General features: G+C 36.7%; 1 protein-coding gene across 4 annotated transcripts in view; it reads left to right on the top strand.

Annotated features, from left to right (window-relative positions):
- Window positions 1–27508, top strand: part of NAALADL2 (N-acetylated alpha-linked acidic dipeptidase like 2) — a 1439631-nt gene that overhangs the window by 80932 nt on the left and 1331191 nt on the right. For 3 of the 4 annotated variants that reach the window (XM_070072494.2, XM_089330911.1, XM_089330916.1), the window contains exon 2: window positions 20254–20316. The exons of the other annotated variant lie outside the window; for it this stretch is intronic. The gene's annotated coding sequence lies outside the window, so the exon portion shown is untranslated. The remainder of the gene's footprint in view (window positions 1–20253; window positions 20317–27508) is intronic. 4 annotated transcript variants of the gene reach the window in all.

Below are 27508 nucleotides of genomic sequence, written 5' to 3'. Positions count from 1 at the left end.
GCAGGAGCTCAAGAATTTGAGCTAACTTCCGTTGCTTTCCCAGGCATATTAGCATGGAGCTTGATATCAAGTGGAGCAGCTGGGACTCAAACTGGCACTTAAATGGAATGACAACACTGCAGATGGTGCCTTTACCCTCTATACCACAGTTGTCAGCACCTGATCATTTCTGATGCAAAGCTGTTTAGCAGTTTGCAGTTATAGAACAAACCCTACTTGGTCTTTGATACTATTTTAACTGCAAATGAACTTTCAATGATTTTTTTAAAGTTACGTCAATTTATCTGTAAGAATGATTTTGCTATCCATTGTTAAGATATTGAATTTCTTACCTAACTGCTTTTGTAAAATGATGCTCTGTGTTTTGCCATTAAATTTTCTATTTTAATTTGAAAAATTAAATTTTACATCATTCCTAAAATATTTGATGAATGTGGTGAAACTGCAGATGCTTCTTTTTAAGAAAAGTCTTGTGCAAGGGTAATAACAAAGTCTGAAAATATAAGTTTCATAAGGAAAAAATCACCTATAGTGCCACATGAAAAAATATGCAGTATAAAACCCATTGCCATATGAAAATCTCCATTTCAAGCTATGAAATATATGATAGAATTGACTAGACATTAAATAGTTATTAAGTAGACTTTTTTTAGGGAAATGAAAATTTTTTGTACACAGGGATACATAAGCTTTTTTTTTCTTTAAAGATTTATTTATTTACTTAAAAGAGTAACACAGAGAGAAGAAGCAGAGAGAGAGAGAGAGAGAGAGAGAGAGAGAGATATTCCATCTGCTGGTTCATTCCCTAGTTGGCTGCAATGGCTGAGCTGTGCCGATCTAAAGCCAGGAGTCAGGAGCTTCATCCAGGTCTCCCATGCGGGTGCAGGTGCCGAAGGACTTGGTCCAACTTCTACTGCTTTCCCAGGCCATAGCAGAGAGCTGGATCAGAAGTGGAGCAGCCGGGTCTTGAACTGGCATCAGTAGGGGATGCTGGCACTGCAGGCAACAGCTTTACCTGCTGTGCCACAGTGCCAGCCCCTAGATAAGCTTATGTATATATAATTTAATCTGTTTCTAATTTGGGCTCTTTTTCATAATAGAATTCTTTTCATGTTAACTATTTTTTATTTGAAATTTTATAAATGTTCACATTTTCTTTGATCATACATAGTTAATATGGTTTTAAGGCAATCTCTGGAAAAATGAAGATAATTTGGGAAACAGCACTAATACTTTTTACTTAGTAAGACTATTTCATTGATCTGTGCTTCCAAGAGAATTACTTGTGTGTCACTATTATCAAATTAATACACAAGATACCCAAGGCTAATCAACAGAATATTGACTTGCTATGGTTCCAAGATTCTTAAATACATGGTTGAAGTCATATTATATTCATCTACAAAATTACTCATAAAAATTGATTACAAAAAGTCAGACTTAATACTATAAACAAAAAATAAAACTAGGGTAAGCATTCTAGGGGACAAATAATATTGAAGTGATTTTTTTTTTTTTTTTTGACAGGCAGAGTGGACAGTGAGAGAGAGAGACAGAGAGAAAGGTCTTCCTTTGCCGTTGGTTCACCCTCCAATGGCCACCGCGGCCGGCGCGCTGCGGCCGGCACACCGCACTGATCCAGTGGCAGGAGCCAGGAGCCAGGTGCTTTTCCTGGTCTCCCATGGGGTGCAGGGCCCAAGCACCTGGGCCATCCTCCACTGCACTCCCTGGCCACAGCAGAGGGCTGGCCTGGAAGAGGGGCAACCGGGACAGAATCCGGCGCCCCGACCGGGACTAGAACCTGGTGTGCCGGCGCCGCTAGGCGGAGGATTAGGCTAGTGAGCCGCGGCGCCGGCCTATTGAAGTGATATTAATCAGGAAGGCATCATGAAGTGAGTTTTGAGGAAGTTCTGAATGATAGAAAAATAACATTTCAGAAAAGGCATTCAAATGAAGAGAATGAATGAATCTAAGAAAGTATGACACAGTATAAACAAGTGACAGCCTTTTTCTGTTGGACTTATACTCATTAATCTTTTAAGACTGTAACAAAATATACATTTGAAATAAAACAAATTATTCAGTTTTTCTCAACCACATAGTGGGTACATAACATTGAGTAAACTTCATGATTCACATTTTTAAAAATGGGAACAAAATTACTTACCTTGAGGATATAATGAAATAATCCCTTTAACATCTTTAACAATATAGTTAGGCAGGTAGTTAATTGCATTGAAGCCCTTAGAATATATTTTCACTATACTTAGCATCTTTTTCAGAGGTTATTTGTCACACTGGTTAGGCTATAATCTTTTGATAAGGTAGCTGTTATATCAAATCTATATTGTTAAATATAGATGTGTAAGCAAATTTTACAGAAAAATATAATTGGTCAGAATACAGAAACTTTTTGGAAAAGTGACTTGTTTGAATCAGAAAAAATGACAATTTGAGGAATATTTTAATGGCTGAGTAAATTTACTATTGGATATAATTGAATTGAGCAGTGGAGCATCATTGGCAGCAATTTTTCAAGGCTGTGTCAAACTAGATAGGAAATTGTCTCAATACAGTGCCCAGAAAAAAGGAGGAGCTCTCTTTAGTTGAGTAAATGCAGCAGTTTTGAATGGCAGTAGTTATTTAACATGGGCAAGAAATTGAAGAGAGGAGAAGAAATCATAGAGTAGATGAGAGAAAAGATTACTTAAAATGAGAATAAATTTTTTAAAAGATTTTATTTATTTATTTATTTATTTGACAGAGAGTGAGAGAGAGAAACAGAGAGAAAGGTCTTCCTTCTGTTGGTTCACCCCGCAAATGGCCGTCACGGCTGGCGCTATGCCGATCTGAAGCCAGGAGCCAGGTGCTTCTTCCTGGTCTCCCATGCGGGTGTAGGGGCCCAAGCACTTGGGCCATCCTCCACTGCCTTCCCGGGCCACAGCGGAGAGCTGGACTGGAAGAGGAGCAACCGGGACTAGAACTGGCACCCATATGGGGTGCCGGCGCTGCAGGTGGAGGATTAACCGAGTGATCCACTGTGCTGGCCCTGAGAATAAATATTTTTAAATGCCTCTTTTTCTTCCAGAACTCCATAGAACATTTATTACCAATTTACAACTAATTTGCAACTACATTGGTAAACAAATGTACGTTTTAGTATTTTGTACTATTAGTACTGTCTCCCTATGTTTTCTTATAATGGGGCTATAAATGTTATATTACAGGTGTAAGTCATTCTACAATATTGACAATATGCCTTTTCTCCTTTTCCCCATTGTAATCTTTCCAGTATTCTGATCACAATGTTATTGGTTAATAACATTTAGTTATTATATCTTAACAGTCTTTTGTTTTTAGATATCAATTATACATTGACACGTTTGACTCAACGCCATATATATGAATATATATTATATATGAATTATATATAATGAATATATAATTGATAATATATAATATGTAATTATTATATAATAATATAATATATATTATATAATATATAATGAATAAATAAAATATAATGAATATTATATATAATGAATATCATGTATAATGAATATCAGATATATATGTACATATATATATGGAAGGAAAGTGTATTCACCTATTGAGAACCTATTTGTTTCTATCTCTGCCTCTCACCATTCCCCTAGGGTGAAAGAAACTAATTCCTTGTTTTGACATTAACATACAGTAACTCACCTTTTGTTTGTAGACATTTCAATTCTACATGATAATGATAATTTTACTTTAGTTACCTTGAGCTGTTTTTGAAAGGGCTCATAGGAAGGGTCTTTTGCACTTGACTAGAATGGACAATTTTTCTCAGCCTAAGAAAATCACTTATTGTATGTACCTTAGTAGAGTTCATTTGAGTGAATTTAAAAGGCTTCCTTTGAAATTGAGCTAAAGTAATAAAATGTATAAAAATGGTTTATTTCTAAGCCACTTTTGCTTAACACCATGGGTTTTTGTAGTTTTGGAATAATCCCTGTGATATATAGTTTTGCTTTTATTAAATTTCTTTTAATTTTTCACTTGATGATAGAGAAGAGCCATGAAAGACATGATTACTGGGAAAAAACTTAAGTCATATCTACAGATGAAGTTATACACCCAAAAAAATGTGATGTGTTTTTAAAGTTAGGAAAAAAATAAGAAATTCAAAAAAGAAGAATATTAAGGAGTGGCAGAAATTCGAACTCTACTATTTGAAAATGTTACTGAATATTTAAATTATTTGTCTGGCTTTTAAAACATATTTTCAAAAAATATTGGCTAAAAATTAAATGTGAAAAGCCTCCTTGCTATAATTACTATTGAAACTAATTTAAAATTGAATTATATGTTCATGTTTTCATTTTTCAGTGTATGTTGTGAAGTGAAGATGTGTTTCACTTTTGCTTTGTGGTTATTTTATTATAGAAAATGAGAAAAGTTTCATACATAAAACCTTTTTTTGTTATAGCTATTTACATGTCATTTAAGGATAATTAAATGTTATTAAAGGGCTGCTTGCCTGTGCCAGTGAAACATTCTTTGGCTAAAGAAAAGCAATGTATATTTTTGTTTTTAATTGCAGCATTTTGAACCCAATTATTTTACCAACTCCTGTTCATATTCTTGGAATTATATTTGCATGTTAAGATATAATTGAAAATATTATTGTGAAAATTAGTAAGATGTTTTCCAGTTTGTTAGTATAAAATGATAAATGTTTCTGTTTTTATATTTGTTTGCCTTATTATTATTTTATTTTTCTTAATCAGTTTTAATTTTTGAAAAACTATTATTTTGATAATACTTTTAATTTATATGATAGTCAAAGGAATATTAGCTTCAGTAAATAAAAATTTCAACAAATGAAAAGTAAATAGACCATTGTCCAGCAGGAAAATGGGCTTGGGCTAAACACAATAGTCAACGGAAAAGATGTTCAACTTCACACATAAAGAACAACTTTTACAATTCTCACAGTTTTTAAAAGACAATATCTACAAAGAGCTGTATGCCAACAAACTGGGAAATCTAGAAGAAATGGATAGATTTCTTGACCCATACAATCTACCGAAATTGACTTATGAAGACATAGAAACCCTAGACAGACCAGTAACCAAGACGGAAATTGAATCAGTAATAAAGACTCTCCCAGCCGGCGCTGCAGCTCACTAGGCTAATCCTCTGCCTGCGGTGTCGGCACACCTGGTTCTAGTCCCTGTTGGGGTGCCGGATTCTGTCCTGGTTGCTCCTTTTCCAGAACAGCTCTCTGCTGTGGCCTGGGAGTGCAGTGGAGGATGGCCCAAGTACTTGGGCCCTGCACCCCATGGGAGACCAGGAGAAGCACCTGGCTCCTGCCTTCGGATCAGCGCGGTGCGCCGGCCGCAGTGCACCGGCGGCGGTGGCCATTGGAGGGTGAACCAACGGCAAAGGAAGATCTTTCTCTCTGTCTCTCTCTCTCTCACTGTCCACTCTGCCTGTTACAAAAAAAAAGACTCCCAACAAAGAAAATCCCAGGACCGTATGGCTTCACTGCTGAATTCTACCAGACATTTAAAAAAGAACTAATTGCAATTCTTATCAAGGTATTCAAAACAATTGAAAAGGAAGGAATTCTCCTAAACTGAACTAATAAACAAGGATGCCCAGTGTCACCATTGCTATTTAATCTATTCCTGGAAATTTTAGTCAGAGGCATTAGGCAAGAAAAATAAATCAGATAGATACAAATTGGAAAGGAGGGAATCAAAATAACCCTATTTGCAGATGACATGATTCTAATATAGGGGATCCAAGAGGCTGCACTGAGAGACTATTGGAACTCATAAAAGAGTTTGGTACAATGGCAGCATATAAAATCAACACAGAAAAATCAATAGCCTTTGCATACACAGATAATGTCATGGCTGAGAAAAAACTTTAAAGATTAGTCCCACTCACAACAGCTCTAAAAAGAAATTATATGAATAAACTTACCTAAGGATTTCAGATATCTCTATGATGAAAATTAAAAAACATTAAAGAAAAAAATAGAAGAAGAAATTAAAAAATTGAAAAATCTTCCATGTTCATGGATTAGAAGAATCAACATTATCAAAATGTCTCTACTACCAAAAGTGATGTACAGATTCAATGCAATCCCAATCAAAATACTAACAACATTCTTCTCAGAGCTAGAAAAAAATGATGCTAAAATTCATATGGAAACACAACAGACCCCGAATAGTTAAAGCTTTCCTATATAACAAAAACAAAGCTGGAGGCACACACCTGATTTCATGATATAGTACATGGCAGTTATAACCAAAACAGCCTGGGACTGGCACACAAACAGACTTATAGACCTTCATGAAACAGAAAAGAAACTCCGGAAATCAATCCATGGATCTACAACCATCTTATCTTTGACAAAGGAGCTAAAATCAATCCCTGGAGCAAGGACAGTCTCTTTAACAAATGGTGCTGGAGAAACTGGATGTCCACAGGCAGAAGTATGAAACTGGACCCCCACCTTACACCTTACATAAAAATCCATTCAAAGTGGATCAAAGACCTAAATCTATGATCCAATACCATCAAATCATTAGAGAACATTGGGGAAACACTGCAAGACATTGGCATAGGCAAAGACTTGGAGAAGACCCCAGAAGTACATGTAATCAAAGCCAAATTGAAAAATGGAATTTCATCAAGCTGAGAAGCTTCTGCACGGCAAAAGAAACACTCGGCAAAGCAGAGAGGCAATTGACAGCATGGTAGAAAATGTTTGCAAACTCTTCACCTGATAAAGTGTTAGCATCCAGAATCAATAAATATCTCAAAAAAAAATTAAAAAAAAAACAAATAATTTCATTAAATGGGCAAAGTACTTAAACAGGCATTTTATTTTTTTTTCTTTTTAAAGATTTATTTATTTTTTGAAAGGCAGAGTTACAGAGAGGCAGAGGCAGACAGAGAGAGAAAGAGGTATTTTATCCCATTTCACTCCCCAAATGGCTGCAATGGTCGGAGCTAGGCTGATCCAATGCCAGGAGCCAGGAGCTTCTTCGGGTCTCCCATATGGGTGCAGGGGCCCAAGGACTTAGGCCATCTTCTACTGCTTTCTCAGGCCATAGCAGAGAACTGGCTGGGAAGTGGAGCAGCTGAGACATGAACCGGCGCCCGTATGGGAAGCCAGCACTACAGGTGGCAGTTTTACCTGCTATGCCGTAGTACTGCCCCCCAGCTATTTTCAAGAGATAAAATTCAGATAGCCAACAGACACTTGAGAAAATGCTCAGGATCCCTAGCCATCAGGGAATTGCAAATCAAAACCACAATGAGGCTTCACCTCACTCCAGTTAGTATGGCTCTCATACAGAAATCAATAAATGACAAATGGTTGCAAGGACGTGGTGAAAAAGGTACCCTGGTCCACCGTTGGTGGGAATATAAACTGGTGCAACCACTGTGGAAAGGATCATGGAGATACCTCGGAAATCTGAATATAGACCTAATATTTGATGTAGTCATCCCACTCCTGGGAATTTACCTAAAACAAAATAAATTATCACATAAAGAGTTATCTGTACACCAGTGTTCATTGCAGCTCAATTCACAAGAGCTAAAATTTGGAATCAACCCAAATATCCGTCAACCGAATAAAGAAATTATAGCATATATACACTATGGAGGACTACTCAGCTGTAAAAAAAAAAAAAAAAAAAAAAAAAATTGAAATGCTGTCTTTTGAAACAAGATAGATGCAAGTGCAAACCATTATACTTAGTGAAATAAGCCAGTCCCAAAGTCACAGATACCTTGTGTTTGTCCTGATCTGAGGTAACTGATAGAGAACCTGAAATACAATGGATTGGAGTGAAATAGGAATCTTGAGATTAGATGTTTGTTTATAGCCCTTGTCTCTTCTGCTGAGGAACAGTGTGTTTTTTTTTTTTTTCTTTTTCTCTTCATACTATTTGTTGAACTCTTAGAGCAGGGTTAACTATATGACCATTAAGTATACTGAAAATAGATCTTTGTAAAGATTCAAAGTGGGAATGTGAGAGAGTAAGGGTTGGAGAATTTGCAGGAGGGGAGGATAGGGGGAGATGTGTCACTATGTTCCTAAATCTGTATATGAGAAATATATTAAACTTGTGTAACTTAAGTGAAATTTTAAGAAAATAAATAAAAAATAAGTTTCTAGTAGAAATTAAAAAAAATTCTAAAGAGTCTAGATGAAGTAGTTAGCTAATAAATAGCTAATTTTGTATTATTTATTTTTGAGAAGTTTTAAGAACTTCTATAATTATTATTTTTTTTCTTTTTTGGAAAGAAGAATTTGCTTTGGTTAAAATGCCAAAATAGTATCAAGTATGTGGTACCAAGTCAAATAAAGGCTTGTGATTACTCCTTCACTGATGGTTCAGTGGATTCTAAATCTGCTAACTTCTCAAGTTCTTATATGTGTTTCTTTCAGAACTCTGTAACATTTCTTTAACTCACTCATTTCTTCATAAAATTAGAAGTAAAATATTGACGACATTTCCTGCAATATAGAATCATAACCAAATGGCACCCAGAAGTCCTGAGTGTAAAATACATGAAATGTAAAGGTGATTGCTGATAACACATAATATTAATACTAGTGAGAAAGGAGAGCACTGTGAGGATTGGAGAAAGCTGGAGAATGTATGTTATATCTAAGGGAGGTAGTCACTAAGCAGCTGTGATAAAATTTTTATGTGGAAATGATGACCCAGGCATGTCAGATATTCTAGTTATTTAGAGAAGATAGAGATGTGTGTGTGTGTGTGTGTGTGTGTGTGTGAGAGAGAGAGAGAGAGAGAGAGAGAGAGAGAGAGGGAGAGAGAGAGAAAGGGAAAGAGAGAAAGAGATTTCCTGTTTCCTAAATTTGGCAAAGAATGTTTTAAAAAGATATTGTATAGGGGTAAGCATTTAGTTTGAAAATGAAAGATTCCTGCATCCTATCTTGGAGTACCTGGGTTCGATTTGTGGCCCCAGCTTCTGTCTCCAGCTTCTGGCCAATGCAGAACTCGAGAGGCAGTGCTAATGGCTCAAGTAATTGGGTTCCTGACACTTATGTGTTAGACCTGGATTGAGTTCATTGCTCCTGGTTTAGGCCGGGACCCAGCCTTTACTGTTTCAGGCGTTTGGGGAATAAAGTGATTTAGAGTGACACACACACACACACACACACATATCTGTGTACCAACACTGTTTGACATAACAGCCCAAATGAATAAATTGCTTTATGGTTTCTAATTTAATGGTTAGTCTTTAAAAGTCTTTAAAATAAGACTTTCCATTTAGTATTTGTCTTAGTATATTTTTTATGGGATCCTATAAGTATGATCCTCCAGTCTAAGCTATTTACCCTCTTCTTCATCAACTTGATGTGACAGGTGTATGTGTGTGTGTGTAATTGCTTTTTAAAAAAGCTTATTTTCATTTCATTTGAAAAATAAGAGACAGACTGAGAGAAAGTGTGAGAGAGATTTGTCCATCTATTTGTTTATTCCCCAATGGTTACAACAGCTCTGTCTGTGCCAGGCCAAAGCTAGGTGTCAAGAACTTCATCCTAGTCTCCCACATGAGTGTCCCAAGAATGTGGGCCATCTTTTCCTTTCTTTCCAAATGAATCACCAGGAAGCTCAATCAGAAACAGAGTAGCTGGGACTCAAGTTTCGTTCTTACATGGAATATTGGTTTTGAAAGTCGGGGCGTAATCTGTTGGCCCCAATGTTTAATCTGTCCTAATTGTATTGAGCACATGGCTATTCTTGCTGTCCTTTTAAAGAGACCAAAATTCTGTTCAACTTCTTAAGACAGCAGAAGTAGCAGTAATCACATTGTAAATCTGTTTTTATTCTCCATTGTATCAGGGCAGGCACAGTGATTTGAATTATCCAGAATAAAAACTAATTTCTTTTTTTTTTTTTTTTTTTTTTTTTTTTTTTTTTTTTTTTGACAGGCAGAGTGGACAGTGAGAGAGAGAGACAGAGAGAGAAAGGTCTTCCTTTTGCCGTTGGTTCACCCTCCAATGGCCGCCGCTGCAGCCGGCGCACCGCGCTGATCCTGGCAGGAGCCAGGAGCCAGGTGCTTTTCCTGGTCTCCCATGGGGTGCAGGGCCCAAGCACCTGGGCCATCCTCCACTGCACTCCCTGGCCATAGCAGAGAGCTGGCCTGGAAGAGGGGCAACCGGGACAGAATCCGGCGCCCCAACCGGGACTAGAACCCGGTGTGCCGGCGCCGCAAGGTGGAGGATTAGCCTATTGAGCCACGGCGCCGGCTAAAAACTAATTTCTTATGACATTATAAAGATATATTATGATTTCTCTGAGTTAAGAATGTATCCTTTGGACTCTTTATTTTATAATATGTTAATGAGATTTTTATTAGAAGCAGTAATCATGGTTCATAGCAACATTTGATGAGTGTGTAACTTTTACATAAAGATTTTATAATCTTAAACACAGGGATAACATTTTCAAAGGAAATAATTCTGTCATAGGTCTTTGAAATATAAGATACTTCAAAAGCTTCAATATTAAGATCAAGGTTAACCCTCAGCAGTGTTATTGAAATGAATGAATTAATATTTTTTAAGTTTCCTGTGTTTTTTTTTTTCATTTTTCTTGTTTTACTCTCATGTGTTTGTTTTTCTTTCAAAAAATGCCATGTACAGTGACATTCTGTATATCCCCAGAGTATTGTGTCCACCACTTTTTTTCTGATATAATGCAGCCAGAACTTGAACTGTCACAGTGGGCTATTTGTTTTATGTTCCACACTCCAGTTCATCTGTTGAAATCCTAAACTCCAAAGAGATGGTGATAGGAGTGAGACCTTTGGGAGGTGTCTAAGTCATGAGGACACAGCCCTTGTGAATGGAATTAATGCCTCTATAAGTGAGATCCCTGAAAATCCCTTGATCCTTTCACCATGAGAGGATACAAGGAGAAGGCAACTCCTATGAACCAGAAGGTGGGCCTTCACCAGAACTGAATTCTCTTGGTACCTTGCTCTTGGACTTCTCATCCTCCAGAACTGTTTCATGGGAAATTTTAAATAAGCTTTTATTATGTATAAGCCATTTGGTCTTGGTATTTTGGTATAACCACTGAAAGCAACTAACAGCTGATTTTGTAGATATATCATACTGATCATTAGCTTGGAGGCAACTAAGCTTTTTATATAATGAGACTGCCAAATAACAAATTCTTGCTAGTTTTATTACAAATGCTTAAGTAACAGTACCACTTGAAATAATGTAGTGTCTTCCAAAAGACACTTTACTTATACTCAGTAAATTTAAATTTTTAGGATCATAAGTCTTTTCCTGTCATTTCAGTCTGAGCTTGATTTAAGTCACATCAAAAATAAGTTCTGTGAAAACAGAGATGGAGTGGGCGTTCAGCTTAGAAGGTAGGACCCTAGTTGGAATGCTTACATCTGATATCTAAGTGTCTAGCATTGAGTCCTGGTTCCACTCCTGATGGCTGTTTCCTGCTAATGCACTCCATTGGAGGAAGCAGGTAATGACTTAAGTACTTGGGTCCCTGCCACCTATGTGAGAAATCTGGATTGAGTTCTGGGATCTTGGCTTCTACCTGGTACAGCCCCAACTTTGCTAGGCATTTGGGAAGTAGACTAGCTAATGGAGCTCTCTGTTTCTCTTTCAAATAAATTAAATAAGTGGTTTTTTTTTTTTTTTTTGAAAAAGCAGAGATCAATCTGTTTGATAAATCAAGTATTCTGAAAATTTGTCCACATATCTTATGTAAATATACGTCAAGTATTCCTATAGAAAAGATATATAAAAAAAACCTATAGAAAAGATATGTAATAGTTTCGTTTAAGTTTGAAAATAGAACCTAAAACAAGACGACAACAATGGAGTGACACAGAGAACAAATGCTTAGTACTGGCAAGATGAATGGAAAGCATATGAAATATAAGTTATATCTCATGGAATTTTGCTGCCTGCTGGAACCTTTTGTATTAACTTTAACCCAACCCAGGCTTCACACTGCCTGTATATCTTATCTGTGGGAATATATCCTTTTCCTTAGTTAGGGCTTTGCTACTCTGAAACTATTGGGTTATTGCCAACTTGTATTTAAATATAGCAATGTAATTATGTGTCTTGTTATTTTAGTCATCAGAATCATATGGTTCTAAAACATTTTTCTTTTTGCTCTTTGTAAAATTCAGGTTTTCAGTGGAGTAGATCAAGTATAATATACACCTCATTATTCCTCATAAGAGCAAATTAAAAGAATTCTATGACTATAATAGGTCATTTTGTTTCTTCATTTTTGCTTGTATCTTTGTCTCTCTATCTCTGTTTTGGCTGTTTTGAAATAACAAAAGTTCCTTCGAAATATGATATACTTTATGAGTTTAAAAATTTGTAATTAATGCTATCACTTATTAAAATTTTACTGGAATTTGGTTTGGCTACATTAAAATGTGATTGCCACCTCTCTTCATTTATTGATTAATAATGCAGAAGTAGTTGAGTAATATACTTATGTTCTATATAACACATTGATACTGACAAAATGATCATATTTATATGGCATATTGGGGAAAATGGATGAAAGAAGTGGCTTCAAACTGAAAACTAGCAGATGGGGATGTCCTAGGCCCTGGGAAGTTTGCACAAGGCTGAAAGGACATCACAGAATACTGTAGCCATGGAAAAAATAGGATGCTTTGTGAATTGAGAAATGTCTTCTAGTTGTATACATTTACTGGCTCCAGATAAAAGTGAAAATTCAGTTTTCTAGAGAGTCTTTCTTTACGGCTAATCATAACTTTTTTTCTTCAAGTATGATTTCTAACATATAGTAGATAATCAGTAAATTTTGAGAAGCCTACATTTATATAGACAAGTCATTCATATGGCTGGGTAAATTTTTATTTTTTACTCAGATATCTGGCATATCTTCAATTGTTTAACATGGTCAATAGTTGCCACTTCTATAATTTAAAAAAAAAAAAGCTGACTAATAACAGCAGTTTCCATTTGGGGGGCACTCACTATGCCCCAGACCAAAATGTTCTCATTTAATCATCATAATCCTGAAATATAGATTATTATCCTGATTATATATAAGAAGAGTCTAGATTTCATAGTTTTTAAGTAAGTAGTCAAAAGACTAGACAATAAATAGTGCAACTAGAACTTATATGTAAGAAATTCTGGTTCCAGAGCCTAAAAGAAGTGTTTGCCATAAAGAATACTTATTTGTTAAATAAATGACTTTTGGGTGCTTAGGGGTGGGTTTCCAATGAACCTCTCCTTCCCTTGCCACCTGCCAGTCATGGTTTATACCTCGTGTTTCATGTTTAGCCCTGTTTCATTCTGTACTTCAGCAATGCGACATTTTTCAGGCATAGTATAGCACATTAATGCCAGTGTAGTAATGTTCTCCAGAAACATTGGCTAATCGCCTTGACCTCATTAGGTTTTGGAGCCAGCAGACCAGCTTTCAGATGCTAATCCTGCCACTTACTCTCTGTGTGACCTTGACTATGCAGTTTAGCCTTTCTTTGGCCCAGTTTCCTTATCATTGTATAGGGAGAATTGTAATATTGCCTACCTTATTTAGATAGCATCTGCATTCGAGGAACTTTATAGGTACTTGTTTTCATGAACTTCACTGAGTTAGCTTCCTTTAGTGTCTTTAAAAAGAAACCTGTTTATTGGTGTTTAACTTTATTTGCCTCCGTGTTTTCATGCATGGTGTGTATTATTCCTCAAGTATTTACAATTTTCATCACATTTTCTTTCCCTTTTGCTCCTTTAGTTCTAGCCTTTTTAGTCTTAGTCATTATTACCTTGGCTTTCTCCATAGTTCCTGGATTCTTTTAATTTTCTTAGTTTCAAGTTCAGAATTGAGATCAGCACTCCAATTAGCTCTCATCAGTGATGAGTGATAGTGGGATTAGCTTCTAACTCATACATTCTTGTGAGGGGACACTGAGCATTGTCATTATCATCAGCAAATGTGAAGGCCACCTTCCTGAAGACTGCTTTGTCTTTGTAAAAGTCAAGTTCAATAAATACTGAGCTGGAATTTACCGGGAGCATCAATCACTGAGTTATATCTTTGTAAGGATTTCAGAAATTCCTATAGTTCATTTGCAGGTATGGAGAGATGATGTTGATTTTTCAAAAATCAGAGATGAAAGAAAAAAATAAAAACCCCAAACTGCAATGTTTTCTTTGCTTTTTTGTAAACTTGATTCTGTTTTGTAACCTTTAAAACATGGATTTTATGAGTGATACCATTAAAATTTATACCCCCTCTACAGGGTGTTGTTAAATATTATTATTGCTCTGCTGGGCCTCTGAATCAGCTGTCTGCATTGTAATACAACTTTCCATAATATTTACAATTGAAATACCAGTGGTTCTTAAGACATTTCCTATATTTCTGTGAATGAAATGGAATTCATAAGAAATAAGGGCTTGCCTCTAGAAATGCATTTTAAATTGTTAAATTCCTCTTAAAAATCTTAGACCTTTTAAAAGCAATGTTGATTTTATACTTCTGAAATAAAAAATGACTCCAGTATTTGTAGTTTAATGCTCCAAAAGGTAGAAGAAATCTTTGTCAAGGCAGTTTTAATAAAAATAGAAATAGAGCAGGCTGTAGGTTTTTCATTTATAATTTATTTCAATGTATCAGACATTTATTAGGTCTCCGCTTTGTCTTCAGTCTAGTTCTTGGGGGCAAGGAGCGAGTGTAGAGATGATATTAGGTAACTGTCATTGGATAAGGAGGACTGAGAACAAACATGAGCACCTACAACGTTGTAGAGTGTGCAGAGCAATTTGTCATAAAAGTTCTCATCATTTGCAGAATAGAAAAGATACCAGAATAGGAGCCCAGAGTTCCCAATGAAGTTCAACAAAATATACTACAATTTTGAGGAATCTGTCTTAATCTTATGAACTAGTGATCATTGCCAGAGACTCTATTATCAGCAGGGATTGAAAAGTGGTATCCTATCCCCAGGACTTCTATAAAGCAGTCACTGAGATAAAGATGCTGGGAAAAGAAACACAGCCCATGAGATTTCCGGCTCTGCTATGTTCTTACCACTGTCAAGAAGTGGAAGGGAATGTGTCAAGCTTGCCTAAATTTAGGACAAGTAGGAACAAAGACCCTTGTTGGAGGAGTTCTCCCATTTCAATCAGATTCAGTTATTCATTGAATTATGTTGGTATTCAAAGAGTGAATGTCACAGCAGTATTCTCAGAAGCTTGTAGAATAGTGTGGGAAACAAAATTATGCTGAGATTTTCCAAGCTACACTGTGGTAACATTTATCTGAGCCCTTGTTTCATAACCTGATCTTTTCTGAAATATTCCCTAAGAATTTCTGCCCTCCTTTTTTCTTTCTTTACAGCAATCTTTTCCTTCTTAACTGCACCCTCTTAATATCAGCTTTTTTTACTCAGTTGGGCCTACATTAAGCTTCATTTCCCTTTGGTTTCTGAAAGTAATCCATCAAATTTAACAATTTTACCTTTAACTGGGTGTTTGTTGGGTTATGGGGGAAGAGATCATATATGGAGTCCTCTCACCCGTCCAAATCCCTGTTTACTCCTGTCTAATAATCTTGGTTGGCTCTCAGAAGCTATAGTTCCTAATACTGGTACAAGTATTCTGTGTTCTACCTCAAAAATCCTAAACACTGATGCTAGTCTAGTTTCTTCCTTCTCCACATATAAATAATATAGAGTCATGGGGATCATGGAGAAATGGTAAAGCAACATAAAGGAACTTAATACCATTGGTTGAACTCTTTAATTAATACACAATTATTCTTAGGTATTTAAATTTAACTGAAAAGTGATGCCCATTAAATATAAGAGTGGGAAAAAAAGAGGGAGGAGATATACAATTTGGGACATGCTCAATCGGACTTACTCCCAGTGGTAGAGTTAGAAACGTGCCAGGGGATTCGAATTCAGTCCCATCAAGGTGGCAGGTACCAATGCCATCTCACTAGTCCAAGTGATCAGTTTCAGTTCACAGTTGATCATAATGATAGGATTAAGAGTCTAAGGGATCACATACACAAGACTAGTGCCTGCTAATACTAACTGATAGAATTAAAAAGGAGAGAATGATTCAACATGGGAAGCCGGATACACAGCAGACTGATAGAATGGCAGATGTCCTAAACAGCGCTCTGGCCTCAGAATCAGCCCTTAAGGCATTCAGATCCAGCTAAAAAGCCCATGAGGGTATTTCAGGCATGGAAAGCCAAGACACTCTGGCAAAAAAGTGACCTAAATGAAAGATCTCTGTGAGTGAGATCCCAGTGGAAAGTATGAGCCATCAGAGAAGGAAGTACCTTTCTCTGAAGGGAGGAAAGAACTTCCACTTTGATTATGGCCTTGTCTAAATAAGATCAGAGTTGGCAAACTCAGGAGGCTTCCATAGCCTTGGTACCTCATGACAAGAGCTTAGGGTGATTACTGACACCATAAACAAGAGTGTCAATTTGTTAAGTCAACAACAGGAGTCACTGTGCACTTACTCCTCATGTAGGATCTCTGTCTTAATGTGTTGTACTATGTCAATTAGCGGTATAACTAGTACTCAAACAGTACTTTATACTTTGTGTTTCTATGTGGGTGCAAACTGTTGAAATCTTTACTTAGTATATGCTAAATTGATCTTCTGTATATAAAGAGAATTGAAAGTGAATTTTGATGTGAATGGGAATGGAGAGGGAGTGGAATATGGGATTGTTGTGGGTGAGAGGGAGGTTATGGGGGGGAAAAGCCGCTATAATCCAAAGCTTGTACTTTGGAAATTTATATTTATTAAATAAAAGTTAAAAAATAATTTACTACCCAAGTGAAAAAATAATATAGATTCATGGGGATCATGGAGGAAGGGTGAAACAACATAAAGGAACTTACCAAATTTTCAAGTAACCAGAACTGGTTACCAATCTGGTTCAGATTTGAGCATGATGATTATGGTGTATACCAGTTTAAAATTCCATAGTGGATCTTGGAACAAATTTTGGTTATTTTTATTCTAACTGTGTGGTTGACAATAAACCATCATTCCAGAATGTCACCAGTATCCTCTGGTCCAGAAAATTATTGCTTAAAGAAAAGAGATAACATTTCAGAACTAAAATTGTGGTCTGAATATTTGAAAATAAGACATTCTGTCTGGAAGAAATGTAAGCTATATATAGAATCAATTCAAAGCAAACAAGTTTGTTGTGATTGGATATTAAAAAATACTTTCCTCTGCTTCAATAGATCATATGCTTTGCAACAATTAAAAAGGCAAACAATCTATGTATGTTTGTGTGATATAGAAAATATATTTTAATCTTGCATATTACATGTATATTTAAAGATTTAAACAAATTACTTTTGAAAAATTATATTCAATGACAGCATTTACTCTTAAGTTCCTTATATCTATGTCCATATTACAAATTATTTCTTAGTAACAGTGCCAGAAGGACATTTGAATAAAAAAAAGACATTACTTAATGTGTAACAATGAGACATTTTTCACCATATTATTGAGTCCATAAAAATATTTCAAAATATGAACAAAAGAAACTTTTGACCTAAATTCAGTCTTGGGATATAATAAACTGTTAGAAGGCCCAGGAACACATTTTCTGCCATATGTAACATATATACCCCTCATCATTCCTGGTGTGAGGTGATGGGAACCACTGTAATTGACTGTGCCTCATCAGAGTTGTCTTGAGTCTGGGCATACATTCTTCATCTCCAGAGCTACATGGAAGGAAAGAACACCAAAGATGAAGCCCTCTACCTAGCAAAGAAGAGGAAAAGATGACTTAGTTGGGAAGCCAAAAGTGTTTATTGAAGAAACAATATGAGACACCAGGCTAGTGGCTGTGAATCCTAGTGATCCATTAGAATCAAGTGGGGAGCTTTTAAAAAATACATTGATGTAATTGTTCTGGAGTTGAATATAAATACTGACACTGAGAAACACCCTCCTAGAGATTTGAATGCATAGCTAAGTTCTGTAGGTTAGAACTTTTTTAGATAAACAGAATAAGGATGGGAAGTAAAAGGTTTCATGAATATGTACACATTTAGCTTCTCGAAAAGTTTTGTTTGTGAGCTTTACTGAAGATTATCTGAAAACTAACTTTTGACTTGGAAGGTAAAATTACCAACATAAGAAACATGTTTCACTAAAATAGTGCTTACTGCTATATTCATTGGACATAGTCTCAGACTGTATTACTTAGAGTACTTGAAGTAGCTAGAGAACTTTCATAGCCAAGGAGGGTTGGTATTTTATGTAAAGGTAGGAATATAAGTCACATTTTTCTGGTGAGAGAACTAAGTTTCAAAGAGGCTATTGGCAGAAGAGATAGATCTAATGCTCATCATACGATTCTAACATAAAAAAATTCTAAAAATGTTGTGACTTTTATTCTTGTATTTGAGAAAGATATCATTTGTTTTGGTCAAAACAAAACTGCAGAATTATAGCAGTCACTTACTGACAGCTTACTGTAAGCTAGAAACTGTACTAAGTACTTTATTCCTGCACTTATATTTCATAATCACAGCAGTGTTGTGCAATATATATTACTAATTATATATTATAAACAGGCAAAGGGAACTTATTAGACTGTTACTTCTGTAAATCATAATTAGTTTATTTTTCTGGGATCTAAACTATGAACCAATAATGGCAAGAATTGCATTGCCACTCATAATTTGTTGTTTAGCAGTTCAACAAATATCTATTGGTTGGCTAATAGATGATAGGTATTTAACTCAGCTCTGGATTGGATTGCATTTTTCCTGCACAATATAATTCACTTTTTAAAAAAGATTGATTGATTGATTTGAAAGGCAGAGTTACACAAAGAGAGAAGGAGAGGCAGAGAGAGAGTAAGAAAGGTCTTCCATTCGTTTGTCCACTCCCCAGATAGCCACAGCTGCCAGAGCTAAGCCGATCCGAAGCCAGGACCCAGGAGCCTTCTCAGGGTCTCCCATGTGGGTGCAGGGGCCCAAGGACTTGGGCCATCCTCCATTGCCTTCCCAGGCCATAGCAGAGACTGGATCAGAAGTGGAGCAGCCAGGACTTGAACCGGTGCCCATATGGGATGCTGACACTGTATGCAGTGTCTATCTGCCATGCCACATCACCAGCTCCTATAATTCACTTTTTGAAAGTAGATTTATTCCAGTTGCTTCACAACTTCACCTAACACTTAATGTGTCATCAAAGAACATTTGAGTGAATAAATTGTCAAATCTTTAGATAGCTTTAGTTTCTCAAATTACAAAGAACATGAAAATTTACCTTAGCAATAATTTTCCTTTATTGTAGAAATACAAAATATAAAAATAAAAGTCTTTTTTCTTTTTTGACAGGCAGAGTGGACAGTGAGAGAGAGAGAGAGACAGAGAGAAAGGTCTTCCGTTGCCGTTGGTTCACCCTCCATTGGCTGCCGCGGCCGGTGTGCTGCGGCCGGCGCACCGCGCTGATCCGAAGGCAGGAGCCAGGTGCTTCTCCTGGTCTCCCATGGGGTGCAGGGCCCAAGTACTTGGGCCATCCTCCACTGCACTCCCAGGCCACAGCAGAGAGCTGGCCTGGAAGAGGGGCAACTGGGACAGAATCCGGCGCCCCCAAAGTATTTTTTTAACTTACAGTTTAAATTGTACTCCTAGATATTTCCAAGCAAACAATGAGTTACTATAGACTCTCTTGGGCTGTTCAGTCAAACTGCATATTACAGTTTTTAATAAAACAACACCATTTTAATGAAAAGAGGTAATTGATGTATATGGCTGACATTTAGATATAGCACTTGCTGTAGAATGTTTTCCTCTAATTGAAAGAAAAGGGATAAGTGAACAGTGTAATGGCTATTAAAGGCTAGCTGGTTTAGTTTTTCATAGAGATAGCATTTTCCAAATTACTGAGTTATGATATTGAAATTGAAGGGCAAGCTCCTTGTTGGGTGAAAGTGTTAGAATAGCCCCAATGCAGAATCTCATTAAAGCAACTGTCAGGATTCCTCTATTTTACCATGACCTCCCCTATTCTGTAAAAAGCAGCAGTCCTTTGAGTGAGTGTATTGCCAAAGAGGCATTTACAAATAAATGAAAAATGTCACAATTGATTTCACTCCTTCTAGAATACTATGTGTCAGCTTTGTCACAAACTGTCTTTGTTACTCTCTGTTTTAGATCTCCCAGCTGGACGTTGGAAATAGCGTTTGATGGTTTAGGGCCTCTTTCATATGACCTCAGGTAAGCCCTCTGTTGGTGACCTTTTAAAAATATTTGGAAAGCCATTGAAACCATTGTAAAAAACAAAAACTCTTCCCCTTCTTTCTCTCTGTGACTACTATTTTTGTCAAAAAGAGTTATTATGTCAATTGTATACTTACATATTTGATCGCTTGAAGAAGTTATCTGATGAAATACAAAAAACTATAAAACTAAATGATTTGCTCTTATGCTTAATCTGATAATAATAATAAACAATATTACTTGTAATGAAGACATTGGTATATTTACATCCTATGAGTTCAAACAACTCCATTAAGTGTCTAATTTTATCTTGAATATATAGGTGTATCATATAACTTATGTATCACATCATTTATATACATTATTTATTTCTTTCTGTGTAAATAAGTTCAGCAACACTATAGCCATCAACTGATATGGTTGAGGACTCTCTCTAAGCCGGATCTGTGCTAAGGAATTATATAAATTAGCTTATGTAAGTATATCATAGTGGTGGTTGAATACTAAGTCTATATGGATTGGGGAAAAAATAGAACTAATTTGAAATTGCCAGGAGTTTTTTTTTTTGTATAGTTATTAATTAAAGGAAAGCAAATCTTCATTTATTTATACTTTAAGATATTTTAATCCATATAGTTATAGATTATGCTATAATTTGAGATTATTACACCTACTATAGATTTGAAGGATCACGGAATGGGTAAATTAGCAATATTGTTTCATTTGGGAAATAGATGTTTGAACAATTCACTCATTTGTTTCACAAGTATTTAATGAGCATTATTAAGTACTAGAATCTTCACACTGAGCAGATAGTGGTGAGGAATATGTATCCACTTCTCAAGAGTTTACCGTCTAGTAGGAATTAGTTAAGAAAACAGGAAAGTACGAGGACGACACAGGGTGAAGAGTATAGCGATAGGAATAGTATGGGGTACAGTATGAGTTAGGAGGTTGGCGCCTAAGCGGGGGGAGAGAGTTACTGTTCAGGGAATGATGTGTGTTCAGGGAGTGACAGGATATGGCAGAATACTACATTTGTTTTGGATCCCCCCAAATCTGTGTCTGCTTGTCTAATGTAAAGTAAGCAATCACTGACATCAGGTTAGTGGAAAAAGTAGCTGTTTGTTGCAAACTGCGGAGCAAGAGGCCAGACAGCTATCACCTAATTTCTGGGCTCCTCAAAGGATTAGGGGTAGATTGAAGTTGGGGTTAAGAGATGCATGTTCAGTTCATGTGCAGATTCAGGGTTGGTCCATAGTGCTTATGGCCCTTCTTTGATTGGTTAGCAACATAGTATTCTTTTAGAAATTTTGATGATGGCAAATGGGCATCAGTAAGTTACTTGGTAGTTACAAGTTGTACAGGACCTAAAGTTCATGAAACAACCCCACAGACAAGACTGAACATGAAGATGTTATCTAGGGGCTGGCATTGTAGCATAGTGTATAAAGCTCCTGCCTGGGTGCTGGCATCCCATATGGGCGCCAGTTCAAGTCCTGACTTCATTTCTAGTTCCCTGATAATGTGCCAGGGAAAAGAGTGGAGGATGGGCCAAGTGCTTGGGCTCCTGTACCCACTTGGGAGACCTGGATGAAGCTCCCTGTTCCTGGCTTTGGATCGGCCCGTTGTGGTCATTTGGGGAGTGAGCCAGTGATGAAAGATACTTCTCGGAGGCCAGTGCTGTGGCTCACTTGGCTAATCCTCTGCCTGCTGTGCCGGCATCCCATATGGGCACTGGGTTCTAGTCCCGGCTGCTCCTCTTCCAGTTCAGCTCTCTGCTGTGGCCCAGGAAGGCAGTGGAGGATGGCCCAAGTGCTTGGGTGCCTGCACCCGCATGGGAGACCAGGAGGAAGCACCTGGCTCCTGGCTTTGGATCAGCATAGCTCCGGCCATAGCAGCCATTTGGGGGGGTGAAGCAACAGAAGGAAGACCTTTCTCTCTGTCTCTCTCTCTCTCTCTCACTGTCTAACTCTATCTGTCAAAAAATTAATAAATAAATAAATAAATAAATAAAAAGGATACCTCTCTGTCTCTGTCTTATGGCAAGCTTTCTTTATATTGAGGAAAAATACAATAGATTGTAAAAATGTTTAGGTTGACCTAACAGATGCTTCCTCAAAGGTTGACTGTTTATGGCCAGTATTATTCTTTCCTTCATCAATTGGCACAAATGACGAAATTCCTTTCAGTGTGTCCCCTTTACTTCTAGATTCTCAATGGGATTCTTCTTCAAAGGAGATCAACGTGAGATGTAATTTTAAAAGTTAATTATTTAGAAGGAAACAATTATGCATTAATAAAATCTCTTAAACTGAATTAGGTTTGGAGGAAACTAAGAATAAGTAAAGAAAATAACTCTTAACAAAAATAAATAACAAATGTATCTGATATTCTTTTAACTCTAGAAAATATTCAAAATGCATTGCAAAATCTATCTTCTATAAAGACAGAGAAGAAATGAAAACTAGTATTAAATTAACCAGATATTTTTAGATAATGTACCACGGGAAATGAATTTTACTTGTTTTGGAAGAAAGATTCACTTAATAAGGAGTCTTTTGAAAATATGATACTGTAATTTACAACACAAAAATTTTTAAGAGTGTATGTTATTATATAGTATGGACTTTGAATTTAGTTAAATCCAACATGGATTCTCTTTTCTTGCCATTGTAAAGGTCTCTAGATATTTTCCTATGACATATTTTTGTAGGGTTATCCCTTTAAAATGTGCATTTTATGGCCATCTTAACTGCCTGATTGCCCTTGGAGTATTTCTGTGAAATTGTTTTTGGTGTGGCCACTTCAAAATCCGGAAGAACCGTGAATGCTTATCTGAGGCTCCATGAAGGGTTGTAAGCTCACAGTTTTTTTATTTTATTTTTTTTAAACTGGTCCCAGGATAGAATCATAAACTGACGGTTTCAATAAACCCAATAATATTGATAGGTCATTTAAAATATTTTTCCCAAAATGAAAATCAATATGAAATACAATTTTTAAAGTTAATGATTTGGAAATAAACATTTATATTTATATTTTATATTCAAAGTTGTAAAAGCTAAGTAGAGGAGGCAGTTCTCAAATAACTGCTGCCTTATGTTTTGAAATAATGGACATTTATTTGGCTTGCTATCTATCAGAGTATAGGTTAGAATGGCCAAGTTTATTACAGCCTAAAACAAGAGTAGAGAAAAGCAGCAGCAGTAAGGGCAGTAGAATGGGGGACTGTTGACTGCCTGGTATTCCATAACAGGAAGTCCTAATGAGTATTGGTGCTTCACTCTAGGGAAATTTAGCCTAGGAGCTTGCCACCCGGTGCCTAAATCCATGTTCAGCACTTGGTGGTAACTAACTCATGGTATCTGATTCAGTTTAGCAGCCATTAATTTCTGGTATACAGCTGGTGCAGGTGAAATAACTGCATTCTAATCATCTTCATAATCCCACAGAAATGTGTTTTTAGTGAAAATGTGACCAACTGTCAATAACGAGTATGGATTTCTACTAACTAAAATTTAAGCAATGATGTTTTAATAAAGAGTCCAAACAAATCATCCAAAAATCTATAACAACTTACCAGATATATTACTTCTTTAAAAGAACATAGGAATTTCTAATGAATGTAACAAAAATGATTAGTTCCTTTACTATAAAAAGGAGAACAAAAGAATAAGAAGAAAACCCCACTAATTTCTTATATATTTGGGGTAGCAAATTGGGCCCCAAGTTCAAAAAACAGATTTTCTTCTATCAAGAGAAAGAATAAAAATAAAAATGTGCAGCTATGGCCAAGTCTGCCAGTGGTGCTGCTCCTCCACACGCGGAGGGGCTGCACCGGTCCGGACGCTTGTTGTCCCCTTTTTTACAAGTCTTTTCTATAGTAAAGTAAGAATGAGCAAACAGCGAACTCCCAAAGCAAGAATGAGTAGAGAGAAACGAGAAAGAACAAAACAGCAAACTTCCCCGCGAACTCTCCAACGCACCCTCCAACCAACCCACACCACCGTGCCGTCTCTCTCTTCCTTTATAGTCCTCTCCACCAATCCGTGCTCCACCTGTCCTCGTGTCGAGCATGCCGTTCTCTTCCAATCAGAGGATGAATCGGCTCCTGCAGCTTCTAGTAATCAAGATGAATCAGCTGTGTAAAAGCTGGTTACTCCTTATCAGCGCCATATTATGGGAGGCAGGCTTTGCTTCCTACAGGAGACGGATTCTGCCTCCCACAAATGGGATGTATAAACACCTATAAGCTGGACCATCAGTCGGGTTGGTTGGCTTCTGGCTGGGCCAGGTGGTGGTAACAGGCTCAGGCTCGGTTGTTTCAGAGTCCTTCCCTGTGCTTGTTCTGTCTGTTGGTTTCTTTCTTTTGCTTCTACCCCTGACTCTGACAGCACCTGTTCTATAACATTACCTTAGCAGGAATGCATAACGTGCAAGTTAACAAATTCCTTGTGCCAAATATTCTCTTTAAGTTACTAAATGTAATTGTCCACACACTTTCTGAGAAAGTGGGACAATACAATACTATAATATGAAAGTTACAGTAGTCAAATTTAACTCTAGCAGGAAGACTTCTTATGAATTTTACACACAACACTTGAAGTTGGCTTTTTGACAAGAAAAACTTTAATTGTTTTAATTGTTTCTACAGAGGGGTGTAAACTCCTCTATTCTATTCATGCCAACATGCCCAATTGGGGTTCTGTTTTCCTTTAATATATTTATGCAGATCTCTAGTAACTGTGACAGATTTGGTTCTTCTGCATTAAGACAAAGCCTTTTCTCAGTAACACAGTGTGGCTCTTGAGAAACTGGTGCTAGGGCCAGGTACAGTATGAGGCTAGGGACTTTACATTTGGGTTATCTCATTCATAAATGTTGTTCATTTGTCTATGGAAAATTCAGCCTAATTTTATTCTTTTAATAGCTGTGACCTATATTCCTTTTGTCTTATGAGCGTAGAAGTAGAGAATTAAATTAAAATGTCTCAGATAACTGGAATGACAAGTTTCTGTTTAGGATACATATTTGTTGTACTTCATATTTGATTTTGTATCTGGTAGAATCAAAGTTTTTCTTTTTTTAACTTTCATTTAATGAATATAAATTTCCAAAGTACAGCTTATGGATTACAATGGCTTCCCCCCCCCCAATAACTTCCCTCCCACCCGCAACCCTCTCCTTTCCCTCTCCCTCCCCACTTCCATTCACGTCAAGATTCATTTTCAATTCTCTTTATATACAGAAGATCAATTTAGTGTATATTAAGTAAAGATTTCAACAGTTTGCACCCACACAGAAACACAAAGTATAAAGTACTGTTTGAGTACTAGTTACAGCATTAAATCTCAATGTACAGCACACTAACAACAGAGATCCTACATGAGGAGTAAGTGCACAGTGACTCCTGTTGTTGACTTAACAAATTGGCACTCTTGTTTATGGCATCAGTAATAACCCTTGGCTCTTGTCAGGAGTTGCCAAGGCTATGGAAACCTTTTGAATTCGCTGACTCTGATCATATTTAGACAAGGTCATAGTCAAAGTAGAAGTTCTCTCCTCCCTTCAGAGAAAGAAACCTCCTTCTTTGATGACCTGTTCTTTCCACTGGGATCTTACTCGCAGATATCTTTCATTTAGGTCATTTCATTTCATTTTTTTTTTTTTTGGCCAGTGTCTTGGCTTTCCATGCCTGAAATACCCTCATGGGCTTTTTAGCTGGATCTGAATGCCTTAAGCGCTGATTCTGAGGCCAGAGTGCTGTTTAGGACATTTGGAATTCTATGAGTCTGCTGTGTGTCCCGAATCCCATGTTGGATCGTTCTCTCTCTTTTTTTTTTTCTATCGGTTAGTATTTTCAAGACATTAGTCTTGTTTATGTGATCCCTTTGACTCTTAGTCCTACCATGATGATCAGTTGTGAACAGAAATTGATCACTTGTACTAGTGAGATGGCATTGGTACCTGCCACCTTGATGGGATTGAATTGGAATCCCATGGTATGTTTCTAACTCTACCTTTTGGGGCAAGTTCGATTGAGCATGTCCCAAATTATTTGTCTCTTCCCTCTCTCATATCCACACTTATATTTAACAGGGATCGCTTTTCGGTTAAGTTTCAAAACTTAAGAATAACTATTAATTACAGAATTCAACCAATAGTATTAAGTAGAACAACCAAGAAAAATACTAAGAGGGATAACATATTAAGTTCTTCACCAACATTCAGGGCAATGGCTGATAAAGTTACCATTTCTCATAGTGTCCATTTCACTTTAACAGGTTTCCTTTTTGGTGCTCAGTTAGTTGTCACCGATCAGGGAGAACATATGATATTTTTCCCTTTGGGACTGGCTTATTTCACTCAGCATGATGTTTTCCAGATTCCTCCATTTTGTTGCAAATGACTGGATTTCATTGTTTTTTTTTATTTATTTATTTTTTATTTATTATTTTTTACTGCTGTATAGTACTCTATAGAGTACATGTCCCATAATATCTTTATCCAGTCTACTGTTGATGGGCATTTAGGTTGATTCCAGGTCTTACCTATTGTAAATTGAGCTGCAATAAACATTAAGGTGTAGACCGCTTTTTTGTTTGCCGATTTAATTTCCTTTGGGTAAATTCCAAGTAGTGGGGTGGCTGGCTTGTATGGTAGGATTATATTTAGGTTTCTGAGGAATCTCCAGAGTGACTTCCATAGTGGCTTAACCAGTTTGCATTCCCACTAACAGTGGGTTAGTGTGCCTTTTTCCCCACATCTTCGCCAGCATCTGTTGTTGGTAGATTTCTGAATGTGAGCCATTCTAACTGGGGTGAGGTGAAACCTCATTGTGGTTTTGATTTGCATTTCCCTGTTGCTAGTGATCTTGAACATTTTTTCATGTGTCTGTTGGCCCTTTGGATTTCCTATTTTGAAAAAATGTCTATTGAGGTCCTTGGCCCATCTCTTAGGTGGGTTGTTTGTTTTGTTGTTGTGGAGTTTCTTGATCTCTTTGTAGATTCTGGTTATTAATCCTTTATCTGTAGCATAGTTTGCAAATATTGTTTTCCCACTCTGTTGGTAACCTCTTCACTTTCCTGACGGTTTCTTTGCAGTACAGAAACTTCTCAATTTGATGCAATCCCAATTGTTAATTTTGGCTTTGACTGCCTGTGCCTCTGGGGTCTTTTCCAAGAAT

The sequence above is a fragment of the Oryctolagus cuniculus genome, chromosome 4 (genome assembly GCF_051225735.1).
Source record: "Oryctolagus cuniculus isolate XC-2025 breed Fujian yellow rabbit chromosome 4, ASM5122573v1, whole genome shotgun sequence".
NCBI lineage: Eukaryota > Metazoa > Chordata > Mammalia > Lagomorpha > Leporidae > Oryctolagus > Oryctolagus cuniculus.
Note: the sequence above shows the minus strand (reverse complement) of the source record. Positions and strands in the feature narration are given on the sequence as shown.